At 48.1% G+C, this 11,125-nt stretch overlaps 1 long non-coding RNA gene across 1 annotated transcript; it reads left to right on the top strand.

Annotated features, from left to right (window-relative positions):
• The first annotated feature begins 2,609 nt into the window (after nucleotides 1-2,609).
• Nucleotides 2,610-10,463, top strand: LOC137448075 (uncharacterized). The gene is made up of 3 exons (XR_010988973.1): nucleotides 2,610-2,705; nucleotides 10,090-10,231; nucleotides 10,349-10,463. It is a non-coding gene; the product is annotated as an uncharacterized lncRNA (long non-coding RNA).
• Nucleotides 10,464-11,125: the final 662 nt, after the last annotated feature.

The following is an 11,125-nucleotide window of genomic DNA, read 5'->3' as shown; positions in this document are numbered from 1 at the left end:
TTCAGAGGTGCCCAGTGATAGGATAAGGGGCATTAGGTGCAAGCTGGAGCATAGGAGGTTTCACATGAACATAAGGAAAAACTTTTTCACTGTGAGGGTGCTGGAGGCCTGGAGCAGGCTGCCCAGAGAGGTTGTGGAGTCTCCTTCTCTGGAGAGCTTCCAAAGCCAGCTGGCCATTGTGATCCTGGGCAAGCTGCTGTGGGTGCCCCTGCTTGAGCAGGAGTTTGGACTGAATGATCTCCAGGGGTCCCTTCAAACCTCCACCATGCTGGGATTCTGGAAACTTGTGAAAGATTGATGTGATGACGTGAGCTCCTGAAAGTGACCAAAGGGGTTGGACAAAGCATCTCTCAAAGTCTGCTTTGTCATCTGTCTTAATAAGGTCTTAACCTCCAGTCTCCCTGAAAAAGGCTAGGTCCTGCTGGGCTACAACATTGCCAAAGCTGTCACATGGGATGGGTGGAACTGTTGAATAATGTCATCAGGGTTGTGCTTTTTATGGTTTCTGTCATAGATGTTGTGGTCTGCCAAAAGACCATTTAAACCAGGAGAAATTCATTACTGGGAAGAGGGCCACTGAACTGTAAACTTGGAGAAGTTTCATCTCAGTTGTCTAGAAAAGGAAAGTATTTTCTGTTCCAGAAGGTGGGAAGATGAGGGAGATTAGCAATACCAACGAGCTGGAATGAGGAGCAAGATTAACAGGCTTCATGGGGCAGTAAAGCCACTCTGAACAGAAGAAAGAAGAAATTGAATCAGAATCATTAAGGCTGGAAATGACCTTTAAGAGCATTGAGTCCAACCATAACCCATGTACTGTAGAACACTAAACTATCATAGAATCACAGAATCAATAAGGTTGGAAAAGACCTCAAAGATCATCAAGTTCAACCTGTCACCCAACACCTCAGGACTACTAAACCATGGCACCAAGTGCCACATCCAATCCCCTCTTGAACACCTCCAGGGATGGTGACTCCACCACCTCCCTGGGCAGCACATTCCAATGGCTAACAACTCCCTCTGGGAAGAACTTTCTCCTCACCTCCAGCCTAAACTTCCCCTGGCGCAGCTTGAGACTGTGTCCTCTTGTTCTGGTGCTGGTTGCCTGGGGGAAGAGACCAACCCCCACCTGGCTACAACCTCCCTTCAGGGAGTTGTAGAGAGCAATGAGGTCTCCCCTGAGCCTCCTCTTCTCCAGGCTAAACAACCCCAGCTCCCTCAGCCTCTCCTCACAGGGCTGTGCTCAAGGCCTCTCCCCAGCCTCATTGCCCTTCTCTGGACACATTCAAGAGTCTCAATGTCCTTCTTAAATCGAGGGCCCTAGAACTAGACACAATACTCAAGGTGTGGCCTAACCAGTGCTGAGCACAGGGCAGACTGACTTCCCTGCTCCTGCTGGCCACACTATTCTTGATGCAGGTCACACTATTCTTGATGCAGGTCAGGATGCCATTGGCCTTCTTGGCCACTGTATCCTGGGGTGCCACTTATATACATTTCTTGAACACCTTCTTGACACTATGCACTGTTATTATCACTGATTGAAAGACAAAAAGCATAATTTATAAATATTCTATAGAGGGACATAGAATAAGTGATTAGTGACAATACCTGAAAAGTTGCAGATGTGGTATGTACATGCCAGAAATGATTTTAAATTGATATTATCATGATATGAATCTGGTTTGATTAACTTAAGCATCAGCAAATGACCTGCATAGAATCGTCTTTGTCTTCAGTGGAGAACTGATCAAAGCTATCTGATAATCTGATCAGCTAACTGATCAAAGTTCTGGAGCCCCTATTACAAGAGGGATCTGGAGGTGCTGGAAGGTGTCCAGAGAAGGGCCACAAGGATGATCAGAGGGCTGGAGCACCTCTCCTATGAGGACAGACTGAAGGAGTTGGGGCTGTTCAGTCTGCAGAAGAGAAGGCTCCAAGGTGACCTAATTGTGGCTTTCCAGTATCTGAAGGGGGCTACAAGAAGGCTGGGGAGGGACTGCTCAGGATCTCAGGTAGTGATAGGACTAAGGGGAATGGAATGAAGCTGGAGGTGGGGAGATTCAGGCTGGAGGTGAGGAGGAGGTTCTTCACCATGAGAGTGGTGAAGCCCTGGAATGGGTTGTCCAGGGAGGCCCCATCCCTAGAGGTGTTTAAGCCCAGGCTGGATGAGGCTCTGGCCAGGCTGATCTAGTGTGGGGTGTCCCTGCCCATGGCAGGGGGGTTGGAACTAGATGATCCTCGTGGTCCCTTCCAACCCTGGCTGATTCTATGATTGTATGATTCTTTAATTATGGTGTGGTTACCTTGTTTTGAACTCTAGTTAGCAAAAAAGAGAGGTTGCTGCTGTGTGTTGGTGTGGTGGATGGGAGGTATCCAGGTGCACCAGCTTGCAGGTCTTCCTCTGAGAGCTAAGACTGAAGGTGCATTTTCATTTTGGAAGTTGTGCCTTGAGTGTGTGTGGCTAATGCATACCTCAGGGATTTGAGATGACAGCTGGAATGAAATTTGATGCTAAAATGACATTTTGGTTTATTTGCCTCCTTCTTTCTCACTTAATAATTAAGAGCCTAACCTTTTTCTGGGTTGGAATTAAATTAGATGCTTTCACCTTTAATCTGCCTGATGCTGAGTGAATTCAACTGGAGCCAGCAAACCAGATTACTTCTCCAGAGGAAACATGCCCATTTAGAACAGTCAAGGTAGGAAACCTCTTGATGTGTATCTGTCATTTGAGGTGAACCCTCCAATGGAATCAATCTCCTGCATGTCAAGAATGAGCTTGAAGACTGCTATTACCAGCTGGGGGAGGGGGTGGAGGGTAGGAATAAGTCTGTACCAGCAGACAGCAAGAATTTATACATGTATCCTCCAGACATCACAGGGGGCTGTGTAGCTTCAAAGATATTGATCAGAATATGAGACTGATTAAAATGAATCATGCATTTCAACAATTAATCAATTAAACAATTCATCATTACAATTGATCAGGCATTTAACATTTATCAATATCCATAGGGTGGGAGTCAAAAGAATGGGGCCAGACTCTTCTCAGTGGTGCCCAGGGACAGGGCAAGGGGCAATGGGCACAAACTGGGACTCAGGAGGTTGCATTTGAACAGGAGATGAAAATTCTTTGGTGCAAGGGTGCTGGAGGCCTGGAGCAGGCTGCCCAGAGAGGTTGTGGAGTCTCCTTCTCTGGAGAGCCTCCAAACCCACCTGGCCATTGTGATCCTGGGCAAGCTGCTGTGGCTGCCCCTGCTTTAGCAGCAGGGTTTGACTGCATGATCTCCAGAGGTCCCTTCCAATCCTCCACCATGCTGGGATTCTGTTCAAATATAAGCATTCTATATGAATAAAGTTGGAGCCAGCAAGGTCTCAGTTTCTCAGAGTTGGTTTCCATACCTTATGCAACATCTCATTGTCATGGTTTTTTTTTTCATTAAAGCCTTAATAATTAGATCCCACCTCAGTGGGACTCTGTGCTCTGCTTGTCTTCAAACAAGCTGGCAATAAACAAGACCTTTCTGCTGATCCCAGCACGGCTCTGTGCTCATGTCCTAATAAAAACAGGCAGGCAGAAGAAAGCTGAGGAAAAGGCTTTGACAGAGTTGTGGGATCTGTATAGAGTTGGTCTCCAGGCTTATTGCAGTCACACTGACTGGAGGGAGAAATCCTGCCTCTTAGAATCACAGAATTGTTAGGGTTGGAAAGGACCTCAAGGATCATCTAGTTCCAACCCCCCTGCCATGGGCAGGGACACCTCACACTAGATCAGATTGCTCAGAGCCACATCCAGCCTGGCCTTTAAAACCTCTAGGGATGAGGCTTCTACCACCTCCCTGGGCAACCTGTGCCAGTGTCTCACCACCCTCACTTCTCATGCCATGTCTGCCTACACTTGACACATCCTTGTGGTCATGAGGAGAAGGACTTGCAGGTGTTGGTTGATAAAAAAATCAACATGACTCAGCAATGGAAGCTTGCAGCCCAGAAGCCAACTGTGCGCTGGGCTGTGTCATAAGCATTGTGACCAGCAGGACAAGGAAAGGGATTCTTCTACTCTACTCCCACCTGGAGCACTGTGTCCAGTTCTGGGGCCCTCAGCATAAGAAGGACATGGAACTGTTGGAGCAGGTCTAGAGGAGGCCATGAAGATGGTCAGAAGGCTGGAGCAGCTTCCCTATGGGGACAGGCTAAGACATTGGGGCTGTTCAGCCTGGAGAAGAGAAGGCTCTAGGAAGAACCTCAGAGGAGCCTTCCTGTACCTGAAAGGGGCTACAGGAAAGCTGGGGAGGGACTGTTTAGAAGGGCTTGTAGTGACAGGATGAGGGGTAGTGGCTTGGAGGTGGAAGAGGGGAGATTGAGACTAGAGATTAGGAAAAAATTCTTTAGAGTGGGGCTGGGGAGACACTGGGATAAGTTGCCCAGGGAGGTGGTGGATGTCCCCTTGTATTCAAGAGCAGCTTGGATGAGGACTTGAGCAACCTGCTCTAGTGGGAGGTGCCCCTGACCATGGCAGGAGGGTTGAAACTAGATGAGCTTTAAGGTCCCTTCCAACCCAACCCATTTTATGCTTCTGTGATCCTGTGATTCATGGTGGGATGTGATGCAGTTGCAAAGGCAGCTGAAGCTGTGAGGTGCACGTCGAGCCCCCGAGCCACAGAAATAGTCGGAGCAGTGAACGCCTCGTGTGACGTTCCCCAAAGGGATCGGTGGGAGGGAGAGCAGCGTTCAGCTCTGCTCTTGAATAGGCAGTGTGGGACACAGTCATGCTCAGAAGAGCCAGCCTCAGACATAATCCCTGCATCTTCAGCTGAGTGATGGACCCCATGCTTATGCTTGAACAGAACAGCTCACCTCTGAGCAGAGGAAAACGAGACTCATCAGGCAGGAAGTCAGAGCACAGAATAGGGATGGGTAGCTTTGAAAAACACCCCTGCAGCTCAAAAACACCCCCAAAAGCTGCTGTGACCTGCTGCCAGTATTAGCTTAGAGAACTGCCAGCAATTGCTTTCCTTGTGTGAAGAGGAAAGCATAGATTTGAGAACAACGATCTCCACTGGGGAAAGAGGAGGAACTTCCAGGCTCTAGAGTGGCACACCAAGCAAGAAACTGGTGATGAGCCCCAAAGGCAGGCATGGTGGTGTAATACTCAACTGCCCTGGCAAACAGAAGTGTGTCTCACCATCTCTTTGGGGTTTTGTTGTTTGTCGTTGGTTTTTTTCCATCCTGGGTGCCTTTGATTGAACCAAGACTGTCCCCCAGACAGAGCAGGACCCTCCTGATGACACTTGACAGATCCATGGGCAGGTGGAATTTCATCATGTAAATAACAGCAGTAATGGATCTCCATCACCTGAGCTGGTGGAGGACCTGTATTGAAGGCTGGGAGTGTAGAAGCTGCAGCTTCTAGGTAAATTCAGATACTCTGCAGAAGGGTCAAGGTAGCTCAGAGGTATTTGCTGTCATGTTGCAACAAAGGAACTGGGATTGTTTGGCCTGGAGATAAGGAGGCAGAGAGGAGACCTTCTGGCTCTCTAGAACTCCCCAGAAGGAGGCCATGGTGAGCTGGGGGTCAGTCTCTTCTCTCTAGTATCACATGACAGAATGAGAGGAAATGGCCTGAAATCATGCCAGGGAAAGCACAAGAGTGGTCAGGCATTGGAACAGGCTGCCCAGGGAGATGGTGGAGTCACCATCCTTGGAGGTGTTCAGGAACTATGTGGCCATGGCACTTTGGGGCATGGTTTAGTGGGCACGGTGGTGTTAGGCTGACAGTTGGCCTGTATGATCTTGGAGGTCTCTTTCAACCACAACAATTCTCGGATTCTATGAAAGCACAGGGAAAGGGCAGGTTTCTCATAAGCTCTTTGCTGTCCTTTTGACCAGAAAGCAGAGGTTTTGCCTCCTCCGCACGGTTCCTCTTCCTCCTTTCTTGCCCAGGAAGTATCTCCAGCTGTGGCTGCAGGCAAACCCTTCAGACTTGTGTATCCCCCTCCCAGAGCAGCTCTAGCTGTATGAACACAGCAAGTTGCAGCAAGTTAAATCTGTTTCTAATTCTGGATTTGAAAATGAGCCTAAATGCCAGCGGTGACGAGATGTTCATTTACATTTAGATTCTGTTTCTATTTATTTTCCCTCCTATTAGCTGCATCTCTTTTCTAACAGTGTTATTTCATGTCATTTCATTTTTTTTCCCCTTCACTCACCCAGCCTCTCTTTCATAGGAACAGCTCATTTTTTGACTTCAAGCCTGCCAAATTGCAAGCGTTATTGATTCAATAAGCGAAGAAGAATGACAGGTAGAAGAGGAAATGGATGTTTCCTCCCCAAGGGAAGGCTTAGCAATTTGATAGGAACTGTTTCTCTAGGAAATGTTTCCTCTGATTGCCACAAAAAAATTGGCTCTGGAAGGAAGTTAGAGGGTATCATTCCCCTCAGGTTTGTCCTGGATATGCGTAGCTGGAGAGATGCTTTGGGTTTAAGATACCTCCTGTGCCATATTCCATAAACATGAACTGCCTGTATGGGAGAGATGGCTTAAAAATAACCACATCTCTCTGATCTGCTGCCTGTATCTCTGAGGGTCTTTGCTCTCCATGCTGCTGTCTATTCTGATACTCCAGAGGACTGGTAGGAGCACACTGTGATGAGTTGTGCCCTCTTTTGTAAACTGCCATGCTTCAGGTGCAGGACTTCATCGCATCCCAGCATGGCAAGGGTCAGAAGGGACCTCTGGAGATCATCCAGTCCAAGCCCCACTGCTCAAGCAGGGTCACCCACAGCAGCTTGCCCAGGATCACAATGGCCAGCTGGCTTTGGAAGCTCTCCAGAGAAGGAGACTCCACAACCTCTGGGCAGCCTGTTCCAGGGCTCCAGCACCCTCACACCAAAGATGTTTCTCCTCTTGGGTTCCAGTTTGTGCCCATTGCCCCTTATCCTATAACTGGCCACCTCTGAGAAGAGTCAGGCCCCATCCTCTTGCCCCCCATGCTTCAGCTCTTGCTGAGCATTGATCAAATTCCCTCTCAGGCTGCTCTTCTCCAGGCTCACCAGCCCCAGGGCTCTCATCCTTTGCTCCTCACAGAGATGCTCCAAGCCCCTCAGGATCTTTGTAGCCCCCACTGCACTCTCTGCAGTAAGTCCCTGTCTCTCTTGAGCTGGGGATCCCAGAACTGCCCCCAGTACTCCAGACAAGGCCTCCGTATGGCAGAGTAGATGGGGAGAAGAACCTCCCTTGACCTGCTGGTCACACTCTTCTTAATGCATCCCAGGATACCTCTGGCTCGGATGAGGTGGCCAAGAAGTTCAGGCAGGGACCTTCTGAGCTTTGAACTTGTTTGCTTTGCTCAGAAGATCAGGGAGATTTTATTTGAAAAGCAACAGAACCAATAAAAGCTCTGGGCATCAGCAGTATTTCTCTGAGTGCTCTCTCCCATAAGTACCCAGTGGGTGATAGAGTTCCCTGATGGGACCATGTTGAAGGAGTTGCTGGAGTGATTGGTTTTCTATTAGGTTACACACAAGAGTTCATATCTCCCCAAACTACTGCTTCAGGCTTGCCACAAACAGCCTGGTTACCCTGGATTCTCCTCCTCCTCCCCCTTCCCTTCAGAGCAGAGAGGTTTACAAGAGCCTTATTTTTTTCATTTAAGATCTGGAGATAATTACCTGACTTCAGGAGGCAGGAGACTCATTGTGCTGTGACTCAATCCAGACAGTCACACCAGCCAGAGCAGAGACATGCCACAGCTAATAAGAAAACTCTTTATTGTCCACACAAAGTTACCTTGCACTGATGTTACACAGGCTGCAAAGTGAAGAACTCTGCCATCAGCAAAGAGCAGCCTGGAGGCTGAGTTTGGGCTCCCTTGCCTGTTTATATTTTAGAATCACAGAAGGACAGAATTGTTTTGATTGGAAGAGACTTCTGGTATCATCCAGTCCAACCATCAACCCAGCACCACCATGGCCATTAAACCATGTCCCCAAGTGCCATGTCCACATGTTTATTGAATACCTCCAGGCATGGTGACTCCACCACCTCCCTGGCCAGCCTGTTCCAGTGCCTGAGCACTCTTGCAGCAAAGAAATTGTTCCTAATCTCCTCCCTAAACCTCCCCTGACACTCTGGAATTACATCATCACATCTTTCTCCAGAGAGCTGCTGTCCTGAGGTTCAGGGGTTTGTTGCCAGATGTATGTAGCATTCATTGACTTTGTTAACAGGGCACACAAATGGAATGTGGCAATTTAGTTCAGGCTGGAGAAGTGGGGGCTGTGGGGAGACCTCATTGCTCTCTACAGCTCTGTGAAAGGAGGTTGGAGCCAGCTGGGAGTCAGGCTCTTCTCACAAGCAACAAGCAACAGGGCAAGAAGAAACAGCTTCAGGTTTTCCCAGGAGAGGTTTAGGTTGGACATGAGGAACTATTTCTTCCCCTTGAGGGTTATCAAAGCCTGGCCCAGGCTGACCAGGGCGGTGCTGGAGTCCCCATCCCTGGAGGGGTTTCAGAGTTGTGTAGACGTGGTGCTGAGAGACATAGTTTAGTGGGGACCTGGCAGTGCTGGGTTAATGGTTGGACTTGATGTCCATAAAGGTCTCTTCCAACCAAAGCAATTCTCTGATGTTATAGTTCTATGAAAATAGCTTCCAGTCTCTGGTACTTCTGCTGTCCTCTGCACTATCCTGAGTTGAATCAGAAACAGTCCCTCCTCAGGACCTGGAGCCTTCACAGCTCTAGCAGTGTTGGCCAGTCCCACTCCCAGCTGGAAGGTGGGAATAGAAATCAAAAGAACTTTACTGCCAAACACTGTCTTCATTTCCTCCACTTCATCATCATCTTGAGAAGACAGCCATCTCCTTTTGCTCCTCACAGGTACTCTGTCAGGAGCAACTTAGCTCTTCCTGTGACAGTCATCTCTGGCAGAAATTGGCTGTGTTCTTGCTGTGCTGAGAGCCAAAGGCAAGGAGGGCAACATGTGTGCATTCAAGGAAAGACCATGTGTGGGGACTAACAAAGCAAATGGCAAGCAAGGACATCTGATTCATGGAAGAGTCATTGGGGCTCATTCTCTTCTCTTCCTGGCTCTGCCCTTTGTAGAACCAGGCCCTTCGTTTTTAGTCTGCTAATGAGTCCGGAACACAGCTACCACCATCAGACAACAGACCTTAAAAGTTTTCTCAGCCTTTTAACAGACAGGGACAGACTTCCAGTCTTTTTGGTTGAAGCTTTGATGAAACTCTTGCTGAAGTTTGCCTTTGTTGATGCCTTTCCTTTCAGTCAAAGGTGATGAGAAGGGGGGGAATAAAACCCAGGCAATGTCTGAAAGCGTGTAGGCTCCCATCTCCACTCCTACTAACGCCAAACACATCTAAGCCACTTGTTGCCTTTTCCTCCTCAATGTCTTGACAACTTGGGTCATGTGCTTTAAGAAATGCTTTGCTCAGTGAGGGCACTGACTGAGGTGATTGACAGCTTTTCCATGGCAGAAGGACCAAACTGGCTCAATCCACGGCAGGGAGCTTTTAAAGCTTTCAAAAGAGCAGAATCTCCACGGTGCACTGGAGCCCATTAGTGATTTTCTGCTTTTGAATCTAAGTTTAGGATAGAATAACAGAATTGTTTCAGTTGGAACAGACTTCCAAGATCATGCATTTGGATCCCAAATAACCTTATCAGAGGTGTCAGAAGGACTTAGCAACAAACTCTCACTGTTTGATTTCATCTGAACACAAAGACAAATGAAAGGAAGAAAATAAGATAGAGAGAGAGGGGGAAATGATAATGGGAAGGGGTCTCTAAATGAGGGTTAATGAGCATTAATAGGTACTGGATGGCAATATGTTAATAACAGAGTGTCAGTGCTTATCAGGCACAACTTGTGGGGCCCAAAGCCTGATGGTAATGCTGAGAACAAGTCCATCCCAGATCAGTCTGTCAAATTGGCTGCAGACTCTCGTTAGCTTTTCCCTCTGCCTGTTTCCCCACCCCCCCTTTCCTCCTCCCTTTCTGCTGTACCTCTCCCTACTTTTTCCTGTCAGGATTTGAGAGTAAAACAAAGCCATTTCTGATCTTTCACCAGGCTGAGGGGTTCCTGCATCTCATTGGTTTTGTCAGATCTGATCAGAAAAGCGACGCAGACACTGGCATCTGCCTCTGCCACCGCACAGAAACACAGCCACAGAAGGACGTGGAATCTCTCTGTTCTCTCTAGCTAGCACAAGGTGTGACACAAAAGATGTGTTCAAGTCTTCCCAAGCATGCTTCTGGGAGAACTAAAAGAAGGGAAAGAGGAGAGGTGACTTTGGGGTTTATTTGCAATTAAAGGTTTCTTCTTTCAGGCAGCCATCGATGGGAACTGTCTCTGCTGCTCCGCTGCACCCTACCCAACGTGAACTGAGAGCTGCTTGGCTGCAGTCACCATGCACATGAGAATGGTGATAGCATTCAATCCTCACAGCAGGGTAAGTGGTACTACCTCATCTTGTCCTCATTTCATCACATGAAATGTCCTTCCAAAGGTGGGCAACAAAGCTGGAAAAGGCTCTGGAGTACAAGTCTTGTGAGGTGCAGACGAGGGAACTGAGATTATTCTGCCTGGAGAAGAGGAGGCTGAGGGGGGACCTTCTGCAGGAGTTTGGAGCCAGGTATCTTCTCCCAAGCAGCAGGACAAGAGTAAATGGCTTCAAGTTGCCCCCAGGTGGTTTAGGTTGGACATGAGGACCTATTTCTTTATGGAAAGGATCGTCAAGGCCTGGCCTGGGCTGCCCAGGACAGTGGTGGATCCCCATGTCTGGAGTAGTTTCAAAGCTGTGGTGAAGTGGTGCTGAGGAGCATGGATTAGTTGTGACTTGGCAGTGCTAACAGTTAGACTCCATGAACTTAAAGGTCTCTCCCAACCAGAAGGATTCTGTGATACAGAAAGGATAACACTGCGTAAAGCTATTACAGGTCTGAACCTATTGCTAAACCCTTCCTTTAAAACTAACCAACAAAATAAAAGCTTTTAATGGTGAGACAAATGCAGATGAATGCCTCCCCTTCCTTCATTCTACAGGAAGAGACTGACTAGGAAACTAATTAAGTGGTTGGTTAACTTTATGCATGTAAGTAGCTTC

The sequence above is a fragment of the Melanerpes formicivorus genome, unplaced genomic scaffold (genome assembly GCF_026170545.1).
Source record: "Melanerpes formicivorus ecotype bairdi unplaced genomic scaffold, bMelFor1.0.p_v2 SCAF_22, whole genome shotgun sequence".
Taxonomy (NCBI): domain Eukaryota; kingdom Metazoa; phylum Chordata; class Aves; order Piciformes; family Picidae; genus Melanerpes; species Melanerpes formicivorus.
This window is presented reverse-complemented; position numbering and strand designations above follow the sequence as displayed.